Source organism: Lissotriton vulgaris, chromosome 10 (assembly GCF_964263255.1).
Source record: "Lissotriton vulgaris chromosome 10, aLisVul1.2, whole genome shotgun sequence".
In the NCBI taxonomy this organism is placed as follows: Eukaryota; Metazoa; Chordata; class Amphibia; order Caudata; family Salamandridae; genus Lissotriton; species Lissotriton vulgaris.
In genome coordinates, this window is record NC_141698.1 from 903,077,610 (window position 1) to 903,100,494 (window position 22,885).

The following is a 22,885-nucleotide window of genomic DNA, read 5'->3' on the forward strand; positions in this document are numbered from 1 at the left end:
CTGATTTAAAGCGATGGGTACTAACAATTATTTGAACAGAGATCTGGGAAAATGGCACCTTATAAATATATCATGGGAAAGGAATGTATGCCTGGCCGTAAACATATAAAATAAAGTGGATTTGATAGGGTAGAACCAGACAAAACTGATTGTATCATGATCTAACATTCCCAGAAACCACTACAAGATGGCGACCATAGTTTTTAAATAAAATAGATACAAAATAATGGTTCAAAGAAGCCGATTTAGATCACAAGCCCCAAAAAAATAGGGCTACCGACTGTTATAAGACCGGAAGATAGCCTGACATAGTCAACAAGCTAGTAAAAACCTCATATTAGGGGAGATGGACAGAAATGGGGACCCATTACAAAATGTCGGCCGCCATTGAGACGAAGATCGAAGCATGTAAATCATGCATGTTCCAGCAAAATTATAGTCCTAATAATGATTTGAAAATCAGCTAAGGACCCATAGAAATTGTCCAATGCCCCAAATATTAGTTCACACAGCACCCTGAGAAAAGAAGGTTAGAACCAGACAAAACGGATTGTATCGTGATCTAACATGGCCAGAAACCGCTACAAGATGGCGACCATAGTTTTTAAATAAAATGGATACAAAATAATGGTTCAAAGGAGCCGATTTAGACCACAAGCCCCAACAAAATAGGGCTACCGACTGTTTTAAGACCGGAAGATAGCCTGACATAGTCAACAAGCTGGTAAAAACCTCATATTAGGGGAGATGGACAGAAACGGGAACCCATTACAAAATGGCTGCCTCCGTTGAGACGAAAATCACAGCATATAAATCATGCATGTTCCGGCGAAATTATAGTCCTAATATTGATTTAAAAATCAGCTAAGGACTCATAGAAATTTTCCCATGCCCCAAATAATAGTGCACACAGCACCCTGAGAAAAGAAGGTTTAATAATGATAAAGAATCGGCATCGAAACCACGTCCTGAGAAGCGCTGCGTCGGCCGGTAAAACAATACAACTGTCACCTGCTGCTTTCCCAAATATTAATAAATGAGGAAATATGATCCCAATAGATGCAAATCATGAAGGATGAAATTAATAATGAAGGGAATATCTTAAATAACAACAATAGGCACCCATTACAAGATTGCGGCCATACTCACCTTACAAACTCAAATCCCCCTGGTAATTGATCCAATAATAATCAGGTGAGCCGAGTTACCAATTAAGTTCCATATATAAGTACCAAACTCCCTCAGACCCATATGCAGAAAGAAAGCTGACAAGGGAGGACGTCGTGCCAGATCCACCTAATCACTAGTAAGTACCCTAGGATCGAGGAAGGATAGGATAGAGATACTTGATAAAACATCCTGGTAAAATGCTTAAAGACTAAAATTACTCTTTAACTCCTCCACAGTTTGGAACAATTTGTTAAAATTTCCAATACAGTGGGCCTTGATTGAATTGTACAAGATCAAGAAAATCTTACAGAGGAAGACAAAGAAAACCTCACCAATTAATTAATAAATATATATACTAAGGTAAGAACTCCCCTGACTTAGCATCAATATTCAGGAAATTAATAGAATAAATAGTAATATGGAATACCCTAACTATATTACAGTTCCATATGCAGGAAGCTTGGACCTTTTTAATTAAAAGACATCCCCCTTACCCTAAAGAGGAAAAAATAACTTTAAGTGGTATGAACATAATGCAAGGAGATGGATAGGAGATAACTAATAAATCCAACTTAAAAACTAAGTTACCCTCTCTTTCTAACAGAAAACAACACCGCTTACATATACCTTACAGAGAAGAAGTAAGCAAGTCCCTCTTGTAAGGTAAATACTGGTGAATGCTACAAGGACGGTTGACCTTGATTAAATTGGGGAGGTAAGATAAGTAACACCTACACTTGCCCACTGGGATAAGGTGAAGACCCTGTGTTTTTGAGACTTGTCCCTAGAGCGTTTGACCCTGATTAAATGGGGGAGGCAAGATAAGTAACACCCACCCTTGCCCATTGGGATAAGATAAAGACCCTGTGTTTTGATATTTGTCCCTAGAGCTTTTGCAAGACTAGAAAAATAGACACTCGGATCACCAAATTTCTGGCCAGGAAAGGAAATAACCCCTAGGTTTGACCCAGCACAAAAAAAGCTGAGGCTGATATAGCGGATAAGAAAAAAAAGGGACAGAGTAATTATTTTCTCTCTTTCCTGGATTTCAGCTTGTCAAATTTGGGACCTGAAGAGTTTTTAACCATACAGAACTTTGGAGGTTCCATCTGGAGCCAATAGGTATGTTCACAATGAAATATCTGTGGGAGGGGGCGCGCCACAGTATTAGAAAAAAACCCATAGGGAGCATTGTAATAGTGGTCATGTGGGGTTACCAAATAACAGGGTGATGAATGAGAATGTATAAATTTAAAGACAACAAAGTAATGAGTACCACCATGAGCAGGGCCTAATGGAGTGTCATTATATATTTTCTAGATGTACATTTAATGAACAAAGTCCTGAAGAAGGTGCAAGATTGTGTATGTCACAGAAACGTCGCGTCAACAATTTGTTTGCTTTATTTTTAACTATAAAGTGACCAAAAGAATTGTTTGCAATAAATTGTGTTTGTTTATGATTTTAATGGAAATGTCTTTTTAACTGTGATTGCTGATTTGGAAATAATGTACACCATGACCCAAATAGAATACTGATATTTTAACAATTTTTTCAATAAATCATTGAAATTTTAAACTCATGTGTGAGAATGTGCTCTTGTTGAAGAATTGTCCCAAAATAGTTTTGTACATTTGGTAACTCTCGCATTGACCATACTCATGTTGGGTGGGAAGGGCGCACTAAGATCTAGTGACCCATGAGGATCATTATCCTTGATAAAGTGAGGAAAAGGGAAACCTGCTGTTTGTTGACATTGTAACCCATCCCTTTTCCGGTTAAAGGGTAACTCCCTTGTGATTTTGGTGTCATTTAAAACCCTGCATCTAGAGGTAGTGAATGATTTCTCTGCTCTTTGCACGGTCATCAAAACCCTACTGTCGAAGCCCGCTTCTCTAAGGAAGCAGGGCCCTAGATGGTTTGATGAAAAATGTTTACTTGCGCATAGGAAGTTACGTAGTGCTCTATCTGCCACACCTAGATGTGTCTCAGAAGTGAAACTGGCGAGGCAGGAATATAATATAGCAGTTAGCAACAGGAAGGTAGTTCTTCTAAATGATCGTTGGGAAACACTGTCCCTGGCAGCTACCAATAAAAAGGGTAAAATGTTTTGGTCTGCTTTAAAGGACCTTCGATCCACTGAACAGCTACTAACCCCCATTAGCTGCACCATATCAAGTGAATCTTGGGAAAATCATTTTTCCAATATTTATGCCACCCCCTCCAACTGTGACAGACCAGTACGAATTTGGCCCATTTACTGGTATCCAGATAACTCTCCCTGAAGTTGAAGAAGCATCCATCAGAGTATCGGGAATAGGGCCTCTGGCCCAGATGGGCTACCAATAGATTTGATTAAATGGAACCCGGATTTATGGGCTCCGCTCCTTTTGAATGTTTTCATTAACTTAAAGGACGCCCCGATACCTAGCACTTGGGCCAAGAGCATCATCGTCCCAATATTTAAAAAGGGGGAGCGGTCACAGCCCAGTAACTATAGGCTGATCTCATTGATTGACATTACCCTTAAAATTTTTAGCAGGGTCTTATACAATAAGATCCTGGAATGGTCAGAGGAATGCAGCATTTTAGAGCCCTGCCAGTTAGGATTCCATAGCACGGTTGGTACTACCAAACAATGCCTTAATCTTGCTCTTGTAATCAGAAAGTTCACCATTGCTCGGAATTCCTCAATCTACCTGGCCTTTATGGATCTATCATCTGCATTCGACCTTGTGGATAGGTCAAGGCTGTGGGCTATCCTACTGGCTTATGGGCTGGATGAGCCATTGGTTCATTTTCTGGCACATCTTCATAATGACCTCCAGGCACAGGTGAGGATAGGTAGCGGTGGAAAGGTATCGGGAGCCATTAAGGTTGGAAGGGGGGGTCAGGCAGGGATGTGTCCTGACCCCCTTCTCTTTATTATTCACATTAATGTTTTGAATAAGTCACTCGCACCCATGTCCCAAGATGTTCCCATGATCTACGGGAAACCCCTCCCTGTACTACTTTATGCAGATGATGTGGTCCTTATAGGCCGCACTCAAAATTCTCTGCACATTCTAGTACAGCCTATTGTTAAATATATGGATAGTTTGGATCTGTGCGTGAATAAAAAAAAAAAATTAATGTCCTGCGGCCCCAGGATGCTCGGTTCTATTGTTGTTGGCCATCAAAATTTGATAAGTACCTGTAAATTTCCCTATTTAGGAGTTGTCTTTGCTGTGAACGGCTCCTGGACTGAGCATCTCACTCACTCTAGGAGCAAGGTCTCAAAGACCATTAACTCCATTTTTAGCTTCCCCCGCCCAAAGAATACAGGTGCTATTTTAAAATTGTTTAAACTACAATGTTTCGCCGTGGCTACGTACGGAGCTGAGATTTGGGGAACCGCAGACAGCTCCTGCATTCAGCAGGAAGAAAACTGCTTCTGCAGAAAGTTGTTGAGTGTCCCAATCTCGACCCCACAATACATTTGCCACAATGAACTGAATTTAAATTACATATCTGATTTTATACATGCTCGTCCAGCTCTTTTATGGCCATCAGTTTGGAAGAACCAGGCAGCCACCCTAACACAAGGTATTATAACAGACTGTTTGAAGTGTGAGAAGGGGCTGGCCATTCCCTGGCTATCTGGAGTGTACCAGAGCTTATGTAGCATTAATAAGGGCTCCATTTTCTTAAACCCTAGTGAAGCCGGAAATGTAAATAAAAAAGAACTTAGAAGTGCGCTTTATTTGTCATATAGCACCGCAAGAACTGTGCTGGAATAAAAAAAACTCTGTTTCCAGTTATATGGCTTATGAACGTCATTGCTACCCCCTGCTAAATTATCTCATCCTGCCTAAGAGTCGATGGGAAAGGAGCCTTTTATTTCGCCTGAGGGCTGGGACAGTGAAAATTGCATTGTGCTTCCCCTTGGGTTATCATTCTAAACTTGACTCACTACCCTGCCCATGTGACGGGGTGAGTGGTCAATCAGCCCAGCACTTTTTGTTTTTCTGCAAATTTTACATGAAATATATTAAGTGGCTTTGTCTCCCATTTTTTATTAAGAGTAGGCCTATCTGCTTGGAAACTGCCTATTCATGTATGCTTGCCTTGGAAGACGAAGAGGTGGTTCTTCGTTTAAGCATATTCCTGAGAATTGCCTCTAGTGCAAAAGTCAATGCTCAAGGACTGAGTTTTTAATTATGTATAGGCAATTTCTAATTACCGAATAGATTGGTTTTATACATTAGTGATTTATTTATGATGATTTTTTTTGTTTTAATTTGTAATCTAAAAATGTTATGCTACTCTCCTCAAACAACTGTAATCTCTGCTACTATGTATTGTTAATGCTTATTGTCATTTTTAATTATTGTTGCACTTTTATAGAAACATTGTTTATCCAAATAAAGTTTGTGAACTGAACTGGCATCACTGATGACATCACTGATGACATCATCCAGTGACTGTGTTTCTATAAAGTTTAAATATGTTTTATATATGCCAAGGTGTATTGAAGAATGAGTGGGTATATAAATGTCTGTTTGGAGAATGTAATAGGTGCCTGACTGACTATATAAGTGAGCGATTAAATGTGCCTTACTGAATGCATGGATGAGTATTTGTATGGGAGACTGAGTGTGTGTATGCATGGATTTGAGGTGTGTGACTCTGTGCATAGATGTGTGAGTGGCTGATTCACTGGGTGAATGGGTTCAAGACTACTTGTGGAAACAGCTGTATGGATTGATGAGTGTGTATATGGGTGCGTTGGTGAGTGAATGGATGTCTCAATGGTACATGTGCAAGTGTCTACATATGTATAAGGCAGTATATGTGAGCGACAGTGTATATAAATAACTATATGTAAGAGTGAGTGATTGTGAGAGTGGCTGTATGGATGAGTGTGTACTTGTATCAGTGATTGCATAAGAGTAAGTATGCATTAGTATCTATATGAAAAAGTGAGGTGGTATGTCTATAACTGTATTGTTGTGTTTGGATTTAGATACCCATACATAGGTTTTCCGAATCATGCCCTTTTATAGGCACAACTCACATTGCCCTTATTTAGGCATAGAATCCCAGTCCTTATTTTGGCATCAGCCATACTATCCAAATACATGCATGGTCACCTACATCTGTCCATCCCTCGTCACAACGAGTTCTTAGAAACCAGACCCTTAAGCCATGGCACATTCCCTGCTTGGAATATTGATTTCTCCAAGTACTCATTTATTATGCATGAACAACAACTCCTTAGGGGTTCATTCATGACGTCTTCTCTGCCTGACTTTACGTCAACACTAGCATTCATAGGCACCTTCCAGGTATAAATATACCTTCACTTACCATGGCAAACCATGGCTCGGCTACACATCTCAATACGGATCGCCACAGCAAGTTCAGAAGGAATTCGAGTCTCCGCCTGATGCACTGCCAGACGCTGTCATCCGGCTCGCAGAGAATCCAGCTTCCAGTGTCCTGACTCCCTTCATGGGGTGTTAGGGATTGAGACCCGGAAAGAGATTCCAACCTCTCTCATTCTAAGGTATGGAGCAGAGTAGAACCTAGAGGGACTCTTGGCAATACAAACTTTAGCTAAACTATACGATAGAAAACAGCACCTACTTCTTACCTCGTACTACACTTAGGTTAGGTACACTGCGATAGAACTATTTAGAAGCACCAGAAGAGTATTCACATTTTAGCCTGTGTTATTTATGTATGTTTATATGAAGATATATGTCATAGCTAAAAGACCATGCTATTTATTTATGATGATTGTTATGTTTTAATTTGCCATCTAAAAATGTTTATGTTACTCTCCTCATACAACAGTAATCTCTGCTACTATATATTGTTAATGCTTATTGTCATAATTAATTAGTGTCACACTTTTATGGATACATTGTTTATCCAAATAAAGTTTGTAAACTGAACTGGCATCACTGATGACACCACTGATGACATCATCCAATGACTGTGTGTTTCTACAAAGTTTAAATATGTTTTATATATGCCAAGGTGTATTGAAGAATGAGTGGGTGTATAAGTGTCTGTTTGGAGAATTTAATAGGTGCCTGACTGACTATATAAGTGAGTGATTAAATGTGCCTTACTCAATGCATGGATGAGTATTTGTATGGGAGACTGAGTGTGTGTATGCATGGGTTTAAGGTGTGTGACTCTTTGCATAGATGTGTGAGTGGTTGATTCACTGAGTGAATGGGTTCAAGACTACTTGTGGAAACAGCTGTATGGATGGATGAGTGTGTATATGGGTGCGTTGGTGAGTGAATGGATGTCTCAATGGTACATGTGCAAGTGTCTACATATGTATAAGGCAGTATATGCGAGCGATGGTGTATATAAATACCTATATGTAAGAGTGAGTGATTGTGAGAGTGGCTGTATGGATGAGTGTGTACTTGTATCAGTGATTGTATAAGAGTAAGTATGCATTAGTATCTATATGAAAAAGTGAGGTGGTATGTCTATAACTGTATTGTTGTGTTTGGATTTAGATACCCATACATAGGTTTTCTGAATCATGCCCTTTTATAGGCACAACTCACATTGCCCTTAATTAGGCATAGAATCCCAGTCCTTATTTTGGCATCAGCCATACTATCCAAATACATGCATGGTCACCTACATCTGTCCATCCCTCATCAAAACGAGTTCTTAGAAACCAGACCCTTAAGCCATGGGACATTCCTTGCTTGGAATATTGATTTCTCCAAGTACTCATTTATTATGCATGAACAACAATTCCTTAGGGGTTCATTCATGACGTCTTCTCTGCCTGACTTTACGTCAACGCTAGCATTCATAGGCACCTTCCAGGTATAAATATACCTTCACTTACCATGGCAAACCATGGCTCGGCTACACATCTCGATACGGATCGCCACAGCAAGTTCAGAAGGAATTCGAGTCTCCGCCTGACGCACTGACTAGACGCTGTCATCCGGCTCGCAGAGAATCCAGCTTCCAGTGTCCTGACTCCCTTCATGGGGTGTTAGGGATTGAGAACCGGAAAGAGATTCCAACCTCTCTCATTCTAAGGTATGGTGCAGAGTAGAACATGGAGGGACTCTTGGCAATACAAACTTTAGCTAAACTATACGATAGAAAACAGCACCTACTTCTTACCTCGTACTACACTTAGGTTAGGTACACTGCAATAGAACTATTTAGAAGCACCAGAAGAGTATTCACATTTTAGCCCGTGTTATTTATGTATGTTTATATGAAGATATATGTCATAGCTAAAAGACCATGCTATTGCAGTATTATTTCTTCTTACTGCTCACGCTGTACTTATTATATTTCAAATATTGTCTTGAAATCGTAACAGCTCATATCTCTTGCACGAGAAATAAGACTGTTCAGTAAATCCTTTTATTGAAACGCCCGGCTATCTATTTCTGTGTAACTCTGAAGAAACTAAGCATGCACGATTGACTGAGTGAAACTGTTATCTATTGTTTCCACGATTCTGAGAACTGTTCTGATTCTAAGGTAAACAAAGTATCTTTGTTTATGTGATTTTCAGAAACAAATCCCTTCTTGTTCATTCGAGAAGTTTCTAGTGATCTCTGAGTTAGCTGGTGCACAATGTAATTAAGTTTAATAGACTCGATAGGAGCATACTGACCTCAGTCCTATGCAAAAACTATAGTGTATATTATTCCAATGTGCAGAGCCTATGAGGGAAATAGGAACTACACTACAGTATAGGTGAGTAAACGGAAGTGTGATTGATTCTCTGCATGACTGACGAGGTGTGTGAGTAACTCTGGATGAGTGGCTGTGTGTGAGTGTCTGTATAGGTGTATGAGTGCATATGATAGTGTTGTATTGATGAGTGACTGCATGTATGAGTGACTGTATGGGTGAATGAGTGGATGTGTGGATGTGTGTGTAGACCTAGGAATCCGTGAGTGTGTATGTAGTAACTGGTATTGGTGTGCCTATGGTTTCGAAAATGGTAGTCTGTATTTTAGAGTGGGTGTATCAAAGGTTATATTAGGGTGTGAGGAGGTGCATCAGATTTTCATGTGGATGATGTCATCAGTGATGTCATCAGTGATGTCATTTGAGATGTCATCAGTGATGTCATTAGTGAAGTCACTCACCATGGCATGAATGATGTAATAGGTGACGTCATCAGCAGTGCATTGCGGGGCGCGAGTTATAGTTAGCTGAACTAACTATAATGGGGGAATTTCTATGGTTTTGTACGAGGGAAATGTCCACTACCTATGCCTGAAACCTATGGTTTTCAGTGAATTTCAATGTTTTTTTAAAATCTAATTTCTAACTATAACATCCCTGAAACCTATGTTTGTTTCAGTGGATTTCGCAGGTTTTTCAAATGCCCAAATCAAACTATGCCTACATAGGTAGGGCATATGCAGAAAGCAGAAGAAAGGTGCAGAAAGAAGCAAGAGAAATGCAAAAAGAGGCAGCAAAAGTCCAGAAAGACAAGAAAAGGTGCAGAAAGAAGCAAGAGATATTCAAAAGAACCAACAGAGGGGCAGAAAGAGGCCTTGTTGCAAAGTTATACAGTGCCACCAATGTTTTGCTGATGAGTACTGGTAGTAACGGAGTCTGACTAACCAGGCCTAGAGCCGGTGCTATGCTAAAAGACACAGAATACAGTGAAAACACCTACATACACTAGGGTACACTATGGGTTGGGGTACCCCTGTAATTGGCATGACCTCCCCTTTAATGCCCTTGTACATAATAGAGCAGGGGGATTAAAACTACCTCTAAGTCAGAGGTGCAGAAAGATGCTTCTTTAACTAGAAGTCGTGTTTGCAGAGTGGTAGAGAAAGGGTGCCGGGCCTCTGACCAGCGCTCAGGAATTCCGCTGCTTAGGACTTATGGAGATACCAGGAGGGCTTCTTGACTCCCAAAGTCCCTCAGGAGTATAGTGGACTTTATCCCCCATCCCATAGTCTGCCAGGAGGTACGTACTGCATTTGCAGAGTGGGGGAGAAAGGGCGCGTGGCCTCCACAGATGTCTTAGAAATCCTACTGTGTGGGACTTACTGGAGGTAACAAGAGGGGTAGTTGGCCCACAAGGCCCTTCTTGGGGGCCAACTAACCCTCCTATTACCTCCACTAAGTACCACACAGCAGGATTGCTAAATTCTCATACCAGGCCACGCCCCCTTTGCCCACCACTCAGCCTGGCGCGCTCTAGGATGGGGATTGAAATCCCCTTCACTGCTGGGGGTCCTTAAGGCCCCTCCTTCTTTCAATGTGTTTTGGGCCCTGGGATCCTATCCTCCAGGGCCTGCCACATTAAAAAAAAAGTAAAATGTGAAGGAGGCCGTGTGGCTCGTCCCCTGAGGCAAATTATAGCCCCCGGGACCCTATTCCCTGGGGCAATGCCAGCCTTCTTATTTAAAAAAATAAAAATTGGAGGGGGGCCACATGGCCCCCCTTCCAAGGCCACTACTGACCCCGGGGATCCCATTCCCGGGGCCTAGCCAGCATGCATTTTTTTCAAGAGGGGGGCCGCTTGGCCCCCCTTCTAAGGCCAGTTATGGGCCCTGGGGATCCCATCCCCCGGGAACGGCCGTTCGATGTTTTTTTTAAAAATAGCATAGCATAACGTGTGTGGGAGCCGGCATTGCTTTTGGACAAGTGGAGCTGCTAACATGCAGCTCCCTTGCCCAAAAGCAATTCTACTTTGCTTCGTTGAAGCGAGAACAGGTTTCCTGCTCTCGCTTCAACGAAGCAAAGCAGTGTTTGCTATGACATGGCGTGAGCCGTGCTCCCTCTCTAACACAGCAAACAGCAATGTGGGCAACCCGGGAGTGGTAGTTCCCAGGGCCAGTGAGGGCTCTAGGAGGTGGACCGCACCACCACCTCCCAACTCTTTAAAGACCTGGGAGGTGTTGGTCCCTGGGGGTCTGCAATGGACCCCCGTATTGGCATAATTTGTGCACGGGGAGGTGGGTGGTCACTGGGCAGTCCCCCCAACACTTTGATTTTAGACGTCGCCCCAGGGTGGTGGTATGTAGGTTTCGCGAATAAAATTGCGATTCCTATGATTCCTTATTTGCAGCTTGCAAATTGCGAGCCAGCAATTAAGGAATGGCTTCCCATTCATTTCTATGGGTCTAGAGGCCCATAGGAATGAATTGGAATTGCATGCGCAATTTAAAGTACCCTATAGGTACTTGCAAATTGCGCATGTATGTATGTATAGGCATTTATATAGCGCACTACTTACCCGGAGGGTCCCAAGGCGCTTCGACCGCTGCGAAACCCTTCCTGGCTTCCCTGAGTGATGGTCCCTTAATGGGTATCTCCAGGGTGAGACCAGGCATCCCCAGCGGTCTGGTGGGGCCGTTAGTGAAGATGAGGCAAGCTAATGCCCAGAGTTGCCGAGTGTGATCGCTGATCAGAGTGGGCACCGAGGCGAGAGAATTATCGAGTCCACTGACCCTGGTCCAGAAACCTGCCGCGCCGGGAATCGAACCCTGGTACCGGGCCGTCCTCTGCTCTCGGGTCTGCCGCCTCTAACCAGTGAGCCACACTACTTCACTTTTCACTTGCAATTTCAAGGGTACAAGGTGGCCAAAAGGACACCATGTTGCAACCCTGAAGTATGCATGTGTGCACATGTGGCGCACATACATGCCCTAAGGGCATGTATGTATACCACATGGCACCTAGAAAAATGCAAAAAGTGAATTTTTCTAGGAATTTGATGGTAATTTGTGATTCCTTAAAGCTAGGTAGCAATATTGTTTTGCTTCCAGCATTGCATTTAAGGAATCGCAAATTGAGATTCCCTAAATGCATTCACAAAATAGGTAATCACAAAAATTGCGATTCTCTGTTTTGCAAATACCTTTTGGGATGATACATCCCAAAAGGCTTTTTACCGTTCGCAAATGGGCCGATTCTGTGAATTGGCCCGTTTGCGACCGGTAAAACGTTTGATAACTCTGGCCCATAATATATTTTGTGCTAAACATGCTCCACTGAGGCAATTAAAATAGTCAGTGTGAGTTTATGTGCAGCGTAGACAAGTAGTTTTTGCTGTGTCCATGCCTCCCGAAGGCCTAACTAAAGATTGTAGGCAATATTTTTTGTTTCAAAAACTTATCAAAAAGCTACATCAAGAAAGCAAACAAATCCTTTTAAAAAGGTCATCTGGAGAGCGATGTTAAAAAACATGTCAACTTGATATCATAAAAGTAAGAAACATTTTGGGAATGCCTACTGCTGGTGACTATTAGCAATGTAGAACTGAGTAAAAAGAAAAAAAATATTTCCACACTAGATGGACCCTTCAGACCATAGTGATTAGGAGGACAGACACACACACAAACATGAATGAGAAAGAGATGGCCTGACATAATACAAAAGAAAGAGTAGTGGCCAGGAGGTAGCAGTAGGAGTGAAGTTATGTCTAAACTAAAGAGCAAATCGTATACACAGGCGAGAGGAGCAGAACATGCAGCCCTCTCAACTACTTAAAGTCAAAAGCTGTAGAAACATGAAGAGGAAAGTACTGTTCCTTGCTCAGTGGAAGAATTCAAATCTCCACATGGATGTTTTTCACCACATGGTTCTGAGAGCCCTCATAGACAACCTGAGCTTTTCTCTCGTTGGCTGTTGTTGCCACTGTGACCCCATATACAAAGGCAAACTGCCTTGCTAATCTCAGTCATAGGATCCAGGATACAGGCTGCAGGCACCACATGGTTAGGAGAAAACAATTGAAACTTTCTAAACTTGGCATTTTCAGAATTGTGACTTAAAATCTGACTTTGCTATTAAAAAGGATTTAAAATTAAAATTCTTTATAGACCAAACATGATATTTCTATCTGTTCCAAACAAAAGTTATCACTTATTAAATGTAATAAGGTAACCCAATGTTATCCTATATCCTATAGGAGAGATAGTCCTAGAGTGCTGTTTTATATGGTTCTGGAACACACAACTAAGTTCTGTATTATTCAGGGTCATCAATACACACAAGCACCTATGTCCAGAGGCTGGTCTTATAGATGTCTTCACAACAAAGACCGAAAGTCAATATTTTGACCCATTTTCTGTCAACGACCTGTCAGAAATTATTAATTGGAATATCAAAGATGGTTTACCTGGGAATCAATGCGTTGAAATGGGCCAGGTGAAAAGTGTGTCATGGTAAAAGATTTATAAGAAAGAACGTCTATCTCAGTCACCTGTGCTCTTAAATGATTTGTAATCTGTACCTTTTTTACAATACAGTTTTGTACATAAATTTAAATTTGCTGAAGTATACACCCGTATTGAATTGTTTGTTAAAAAAATGTTTTTTTCTCTCGCTGGCGTTTTGATTCGATGTATAATTTATCAATTGATTTTTGACATTGGCTGTTAATAAGCCACTGTTTAGGACTTAAGACAATGTAGTTTTTGAAATCATAGAAAGCTTAGATCCTGAAAAGAATCCCATGAAGGCATCTTTACCTCAATGCAGGTCAACTAGTGGCATTTAATTTATATGCCCTGGGTACATGGTTACCACTTTACTTGGAACGTATAAGTACATTTAATGTGGCAATCAGTTGTAGGACAATTTCACCATGTTTTAACCCATTTTAAGCAAACAGGGGGGGGAGCAGGCAAAACATTTGGGGGAAGGGCACCCTTAGTCTGACAGGTCTATATAGGACCTGGCCCTTTGTTGCTAAAGTTGGACCTGGAAAGCACACCACCAGAAGGTATTCCTGACTCACAAAAGGGCTACTGGAGCCTTGCTTAAAGAACAGCGAGCCTCATCTCTAAAACCAATCGGGGCACTGATCGATATCTATAGAGCAAGGGTTGTAAGTGCAGCCCTGTACGGGGCTGAACTATGGGGTTTGCAGAGAGTTGATACCCTGGCCCATCTCGAAAACAACTTCCATAAAGATTTGATGTGGCTACCCCACAGTACCCCTACAATCCCTCTCTTGTTAGATACAGGCACACGCCCAATCTGTGAGCAAGCAAAATTGCGTCCCTTGCTACTCTGGTCTCGGATATGGAATGTCCCTGAACTGTGTAGCTACGCTGATGCCCTAAGAGATCTTCTGTCGCTTCCAGGTTGTAATAAGGTACCTTGGTTGAGGGAAGTCAAACTCCTGCTCTATGAGCTGGGTTTGGGAGATGCCTGGGTCAACAAAACTGCACCTCCCAAACAGCTACTTAAGAAGGTGTATTGGCTATGGGTAGATAATAAGCGAATGTCCAACCCCAATCACTGTAAATCTGTCGCCCAGTTTTTGCTAGTTAAGGAGTTCCCTTATAGGGAACCCTATCTGGACCTAATTCATAATTCTGGAGACAGATCGCTGTACTTTAAATTTAAGGTGGGTGTGCTCCCTTTAGGATTGTTTACTTCCTCTTGGAACCCTCCGCTCCAAACGCTTCCGTACTGCCCGTTCTGTGTTACAAAGACTGAGTCTGTCGCCCACTTTTTGTTTGAGTGTAAAATTTATGTAGCGCCAAGATCGAAATGGCTAAAGCCCTTGTGTAAGACCCTGGGAACAAGATCACATGTTGAAGCCCTACGTATATTGCGCTCAGATGCAGGTCCGTTCTTTGCATGTTGCATGGCGAAATTCCTAGGTTGGGCTTGGCGCATAAGAACCTCAAGGATGTTGCTGCTGCAGTAAAGTGTCCCTTGATAAAACTGTATTTTAAGCTGGTGTATATATGAAGATGGATATCATTATCTGCACACTTGTTTTTACTGCTTTTATTCTTTGAATCTTAAAGTACAATATTGTATATTCTGTACTGTTTTTAATTGATGTTGTATTGCTTTTATGATACGTACTGTATCGAAATAAAGTTACTTACAATAAAAAAAAAAAAAGTTCCTTAAATTTTTTGCCTTCCTCCTAAACCTTTTTCTGACATTATGTTGTCGACTTAGATGCTTTGGGAACTTTACCACTGCTGATAAGTGTCAAAGAGCAAGTGCTCCCTGTATAAAGTAATTGGTTGTCCATAAGTGGTATTTTTGCCTTACTAGTAAAGTCCCTAGTAAAGTGCACTATGTGTGCCAGGGCTGGTAATGCAAATGCTACTCGTGGGCCTGCAGCACTAATTGTGCCACCCACACAAGTAGCCCTATAGAAAGAAATCAGGCCTGCCACTGCAGTGCCTGCGTGCAGTTTGCTAACTGCCATGTTGTCCTGACAAGTGCACCCACTTGTCAGGCCTTACCCTTCCCTTTCAATGCACATCAGACACCCCTATGGTAGGCCCAAGGTACCCCCCTGGGCAGGGTGCAGTGTCTGTAAAAGGTAGGGCATGTACTGAGGTGTGTACCATGTCTTTACAGTGAAATACTCTCCATTTCGTTTTTCACTGTTGCAAGGACATCTTTCCCATAGGACAGAATGGGGAGGGCTGTGTAATATGTTTCCAGCCTACCTTCCCATAGGCTTAAGATGAAGAGGTGGGGGGGCGTGGCTAACTGCCTAAGATGGCAGGCGTGGCTCGGTGATGCTCCGGACCCTAAGGGGGACATATCCTGTATAATTGCCGGGCACGGACCTGCTTGTGGTATTTAATCGCAGTCCACTGATTACCGAGTGCCTACGACGCAAGACTGCCAAATTTGACTGGATCGGTGCAGCGGCTCTGCTGGCCGGCCTTCTGTGAGCTGAGGGCCTGCCGCTTACCTGCCCCAATGTTGCTGATGCCTCTACCCCATGCCTCCTGCTGGCTCTGGTGGCACTGGTCCCCCGCGACCCACGCCATGCTGAGAGGCGGTTGTCGGCTGGCTGCCGGGGAACATCGGATTTAGTGGTGCGGAGCAGAGTGTGCGGCGGTGCCTGAATACTGCAGGAGACATCTAGCGGCCTGGAACAGTGAGGGCAAGCCGATTGCTGAACACTGCTAGCGCCCTCGCCTCAATCGTTGTGTGCCGCACTGTGTGGAGCCCATTACTCTTGCCTCCGGACACTACTGCCCCTCGCCCGGGCCAGGTGGAGGTGTTGAGGCCGACTGTGGCATCATTGTGGTGCTACTCCTGGACCCGAGCTGCCTGAACCCCCTTGACTGGTGTCGGACACCACACACCTGAGGATTGCATTACTCTTGCATTAGAAAATGCCTTATTACTTGCATTAAGGAGTGTGTTATACTTGCATTACAGACTGCATTAGTCTGGCAATAGGAACTGCATTATGAACTGCATAGCATTGCATTAGGATTGCATTTGAACATCGTGAACTGCACAATATTACCACATGAACCTACAAGTGTTTATTGGCCTAAAAACTGGCAAAGTGAAACATTACAAATATGCATATGTTGGATTTTTATTGTTTGGTCTTACCGTATTTTTGTTCTTGATAAAGATACCACTATTTTCATACATCACTGTGGTGTCTTGTTGATGGGGTTATCAAAGAGGGTGTCCCTCCTTTCCCTGACTAGGAGCAAGGTTCCCTATTTGGGCTAAGGTAACTGCCTTAGCCAACTAGAGACCCCCAGTTCTAACATTGATGGTCAGCGGTTGGGATTGGAATGTGTATTTGCAATTCACTAACAGTGATTGGTGTACATCAATGGTTTTAGCATAGACCATGACGCAACCACATATCGTGTTTTTGTTATTTAGTTCTATTTTTGAGCGACCTTAAGCCACACATCATGTTCAGAGGAGTCAAGTAGCCAGTGAGGTTGCAGAATTGGAGTTCGACATTGAGGCATTGCTTACCTACAAAGTTGATCAATTCAGGCAATTCTGCAGAGCTTTGGGATGTCCCATAAAAAGTAGTGCCAAGAAGGAGGAGCTGCAAATGGCCTTGAGGGCCTGGTAATAAGCCGAAGAGGCTCAACAGACCAGTAACGCTTAGGTGGATGAGGATGACCCATGGAATGGATTTGGCATTCAAGATTTGCCAGTGGGAAGGGCAGCCTTAGGGACAGGTAGTGACCATACGGGCGGAGTTTTTCCCCAGAGGAGCTGGAGGAAAACCAAAGGGTTAGAGCGCATGATTTGGAGGTTTTAAAACTTAAGACTCAAGCAGAGGAGAAGAAGCTGCTCACTGAAAGTGAAAAGTGAGCAGAGGAGAGCAAGAACGCTCTCACCTTGGAAAAGAGAAAGATTCTCTTGGCTCATGAGTTAAGCATGAGGGAGCTGGACATTAAGGCTAAACAGGTGTAGTCCAGTTTGAATGGTGGCAGCACACAACCAGTTCCAGCAAGTAAAGTGTACATTCCCAAAGACTTAGTGCAAAATTACCCACAGGGTGAATGGGGGGATGCCTACACGCGTGCACTGGATGATTGGGTGGTGGTTAGCTTGGCAAATGATTTGAAGGGGTTACCCAATTTGGCCCCCAGGGAGCCTAGTCTCAGTAATTTTTTTCCACGGTTGCGCCAACACTTTTTAGGGTGTGTGCTCTTTGATTCCCGTGAGCTTGCACAAGAACCCGCCCCCTGGTCAAGGGACCAAGGGTCTGAAGAGGCATTAGTGAGGTAATAGAAGCAAAGTAGAGCAGTCAGGTCAAGAGTAGTGAGGGGGGGGCGTGCAGCTAGCACCCTGTCTCAAAGGAGAGGGAAAGAGTGTAAGCGGCATCTCCGGGGGACCACAGCCCCACCCCAGATACTAGAGGGCTCCTTAGGAGGACACCCAGTTGAATGTCTGGAACCTACTTGCCAGCTGTGCGAGGAAGAACACCTAGCATCAGGAGGTCGTGGGGCATCTGTAACCAGAGCTCATGCAGTCCTGAAGTTGGTGGATGCCATTCCTAAGTGGCAGGCCCAGAAGTCTAGACGGAAGGATGAGAGAGGGAGGTGTTCCCCAGTAGGACAACTTGTGTGTCAGGGCCCAACCAGAAAGGCTGGGTTCCCTAAAAATCTCCAAAGTAACCCCGCCTGGAGTTGGCAAGGGATGAGCACCCCAATGGGGCCTGACTGCCAGGAAGTATCAGTGGAGTAGCCTAGTTGGCCCAGGGAGTTGTAACCAAGTGAATCTCCAGGGGTCAGGAAGGCATAGAACAAGAGGGTGTCCCTGCAGTAGCGGGCCTGCGTCCGTGTTCTATTGCCCCAAGCAGCGAAGTCCATCAAGGTAGTGGTTGGCCTCCCCTGGCTCTAGGCTGGGAGGGGGTTGTGTTGGACTTGGCCCTTTGAGGCTAAAGTTTCTTAAACTTTTTACCTTCCTCCTAGACCTTTTTCTGACATCATGTTGCCCACTTAGATGCTTTGGGCAGTTTGCCACTACTGATCAGTGTCAATGTGCAAGTGCTCCCTGTATAAAGTGTTATGGTAATTGGTTGTCCATAATTGGTATGTTTCCCTTACTAGTACAGTCCCTGGTGTCGTGTCGTCTGCCTGACCCTGTCTGCATACAGGGCCGGCGGAAACGGATAGGGAGGGACCAGCATGACAGGAAGTTAGTTAGGGGACTGCAGAGCAAGAATAAAGAAGCATGAAACCCCAGCTCTGGGTCCAAGTATTATTGGGGGGGCCAGAATAAGACACTGGCGATGAGGGTGCGATCCACTGATCCACAGCTTGCCCCCTCACTGCGACTGTAGCGTGTGTCTGTTCACGCTAGGAACCGGCCCGAAATCGCGAAAAAGGCGCAAAAAAAGATGCGATCGCACTAAAACGGCGAGTCACAGAGGAGCTAGCAGCCACGAGCATCAGCGCGCAAAGGGTGAGTCTGGACAGTGACTCCCTTTGCCAAAAACAATGGCCAGAAGTGAGAGCAGCCTGTGAGCAAAAAGAAGACCTGTCCCCATGGACGGCCATTTTGAAGTCAGGCGCTGGACATAGGATTACATTGGCCCCACTACGGCGGCCATTTTGAGGTCAGGCAAGTGCAAAAAATCTCCAAAAAAACTGAAATGCACAGAAATAAGGCGTTACAAAGTTAAGTGGACCCAAATAAGCCCTCAAGATGCCTGGTGAACCCGATACTTTGCGCCCAGTAGCCACCGAGTCCACCCAGCAAGTCCCACAACCGCACCCGATGATGATGGGAGTGTCATACCTACGCCCGCCAGAGCCCCTAGAACTAACATCTGGAAACAGCATGGGGCCGAAGTGGAAGAGCTGGGCAGAGGATTTTGAGGACGTTAAGACAGGGTCCCAGGTGCAAGACTCCAAGCAGAAGCTCATAGCACTGCGAAACCTGATAGGAAAAGACATTGCGCAGATTATCAAAGAATTACCTGCCGCCACGACCATTTCAAATGAGGAGGTGAAAGGAGCCCTAGATCGGAAGTTCCTACATAAACGAAATTTGGACTACGAACGATACACGTTCAACCTTGCCTCCCAAGAAAAAGACGAACCGATGTGTGACTTCATTGCTCGCATTCGACGCCTAGCGCGGTTTTGCGAGTTCGATGCGTTCATTACAGAAGACGCCCTAGGACTGCGTATCATCGAGGGATGCCAATCGGAATCACTGCGTCGCAGATTGCTGAAGAAACATTACACACTTGAAGAGATCGAAGAACTCACGCATATCAATGATAAGGCTGAAGACCACGCCAAGAGAATGGAAGCTAGCAAGTCAGAAAAAAAAACCAAGTCTTCCGGATGCAATCACTCGTGGACTCGAAACGCTATTCAGACCGCCGCAAGTCGGACAGACCGACGCAGAGGACCCGAGCGACCCCATCACGCCATGGAGCCCGAAGCCATCATACGGAGAGGCCCGGCTCAAAATATTACAGATGCGGTCAAGACTACCCGCACTCGGGACAATGTCCTGCCCTAGGACAACGATGCCATTGTTGTGGGAGAGAAAACCACTTTGAAGCAACCTGCCAAACGTGCCGGTCGGAAACAAGGACAGCCAAGTCTAGTTCAGAAACCCCACACCACTTGAGAGCAGTAAAAGGGAGGGAAAGTTGCTCTTCTAGCTCGTCGAGGTCAAGCACTTACTCAGCTGCTTCACGGAAATCTCGGAGGTCAACGTCTCGGGAATTGTCCTCTCCCACGCCTGTGTCACAAGTAACCCTGGGCGTAGTATGCGTAGTGGGACTACGCGAAGCTACACAAAGTGGGCGAGAAACTACGCCCACCTGCGCACTATGCGTAGCCCCACTACGCGCCGCCTGCCCCCCTCCCCTACATACCTAATTTTTGTAAATGCAAGAAATAAAAGTAAATAAAAGGCACTTACCTTGTCTGCTGCGTCCCGGGGCTCCCTCTGCTCATTCGCGCCGCCGTCGCCGCCATCTTGGATACCAATGCGCATGCGCGGGTATTAGGTATGTAGGGGAGGGAGGGAGGGAGGCGGGTGGCGGGCAACTTCGCTACGCCCAGGGAGTGGGCGTAGTGTTGCCTGCTACACCTACTTTGGAAAGGGCGAAGTAGGCAACACTAATCCCACTCCGTGGGCGTAGCGAAGTCCTTCGCCCAGGGTTAGTCACAAGACAGTGACGAGTACGTCCTCATGGTGTCAGACCCCGACAGACTAAAAAAATATCCACGGCTAAACATTCGAATAGGAAGCCACCCGGCAAAATTCGTCCTAGACTCAAGAGAATCTTTAAACTACATCTGTGTCATGGAATATAACAGTTTGAAGCCTCAGCCAAAGTTAGAACCTGCAGCTGTTCAAGTCTACCTCTGGATGTCCAGGAAACCCCTACCCTGCTTAGGACAATTCGGCACGACTCTAACTTACAAAAACCGACAGATCCAAGCCCATATCCATGTGATTGAAGGTCATGATGCAGCGGACTGCCTCCTCAGTTTGCCGACAGCGGAGCGCCTCAAACTCGTTGAACTGTTGTACACCGTAGATGATTCCCCGGACATCATCAACAAATTCCCAAATCTATTCAAGGGCCTCGGGAAACTCAACCAATTCAAGGTCAAACTGCACATTACTGAGCGAGTGCCCCCAGTAGCACAACACCATAGAAAAGTACCATTTCATCTACAACAGGCAGTGGACGAAGAACTTCTAGACCTACTGCGATGGATATCATTGATAGATCTACAGGGCCCACCCCATGGGTGTCACCGGTGGTAGTCGTACCTAGGAAAGGTCAAAATAACAAAGTACGCCTCTGTGTGGACATGTGCGCCCCGAACACCGCCATCGAGAGGGAGAGACATCCTGGACCTCATATCAGTGATATGATCGCTCGTCTCAATGGAGCCACTGTGTTCTCAAAGCTGGACCTCAACAAGGGATACCACCAATTGGAACTAGAAGAACAACCTCGGTATATCACCACCTTCACCACTCATCAAGGTCTATTGCGATATAAACGTCTCAACTTCGGAATCTCCTCCGCAGCAGAGATCTTTCAAGAGGCCATTTGGAGGGTCATTCAGGGTATCCCAAATGCTCTTAACTACAGCGACGACATCCTAGTGTTTGGAGCGAACCAAGTGGAACACGACAAAGCTCTGGACCCAGTGTGCCACGCCCTACTTAATGCCAACCTCACACTCAATCTGGACAAGTGTGATTTCCACAAGTCCACGCTCAAGTTCTACGGCACATTTTCTCCAAAGATGGCATGAAACCGGATCCCGAAAAAGTGTCTGCCCTTGCAGATACCCCACAACCACAAGATGTCAGTGATCTCCGCTCCTTTCTGGGAATGGCAAGTTACTGTGCCCGCTACATTAAAGATTATGTCACCATCAGCTATTCTCTCCGGGAACTCACTCATCAAGGTCAACAATTTGTGTGGTCATCCGCATGCGAACATGATTTCAACACCATCAAGGACGCTGTGAGCGCCGCCATCAATCTTGACTACTTTGAAACAAAACGGAAAACCGGAATTACAGTGGACGCCAGTCCCGTGGGGCTGGGTGCTATCCTGGCTCAGTATGACAGCGACGCAGATCAACGACACGTGGTCGCCTATGCCAGCCGTAGTCTTACGGGCACAGAGAAGGCATACTCTCAGCCAGAGAAAGAAAGCCTTGCGGTTGTCTGGGCCTGTGAACATTTCCACCTGTTTGTATACGGCAAGCACTTCACACTCATCACAGACCATCAAGCGCTCTTCACCATTTTTGGCAACCCACAAGCAACGATTCCTCCACGGATAGAGAGATGGGGCCTCTGATTACAAGACTATATTTACACCATCATTCATAAACCTGGGAAGGCCGAAAACCCAGCAGACTACATGTCAAGGCATCTGCAATCCCACACGCGTGAACGAGGCTCGGTGGCGGAAGGGTAAATTCACTTTGTCATTGACAGCGTACGCCCTCCAGCAGTGCCCCTAGAAGCCATTCAAGCAGCCTCTGCCCAAGATCCTACTGTCCAGGCCATTATAGGTCACATATGCGCCAACTCCTAGAGACACCTTGACACCAGCCATAATGATGGGTCTGCGGATGTGCAGGAACTGTTGGCATTCAAGCATGTTCAGGTAGGACTATCCATCAGCACAGATGGTCTACTGTTAAGAGGAGGGAGGATAGTCATTCCTCAAAGGCTTCGTCAAGGGATCTTCAATCTCGCTCATGAGGAGTTGTAGCCACCAAGAAAGCTCTCCGAGAACGTGTATGGTTCCCGTCCCTCGATCACATGGTGGAAGCTACACTCAAAGACTGTGCCTCATGTGAGCTCGTTGGTCGAGAGGATCCACCGGCCCCTTTGCAGATGTCTGAATTACCCCATGGTGTATGGCAACAAGTGGCTTTTAACGTCTTCGGGCCACTGAAATCAGGCAAATACATCCTCGTCA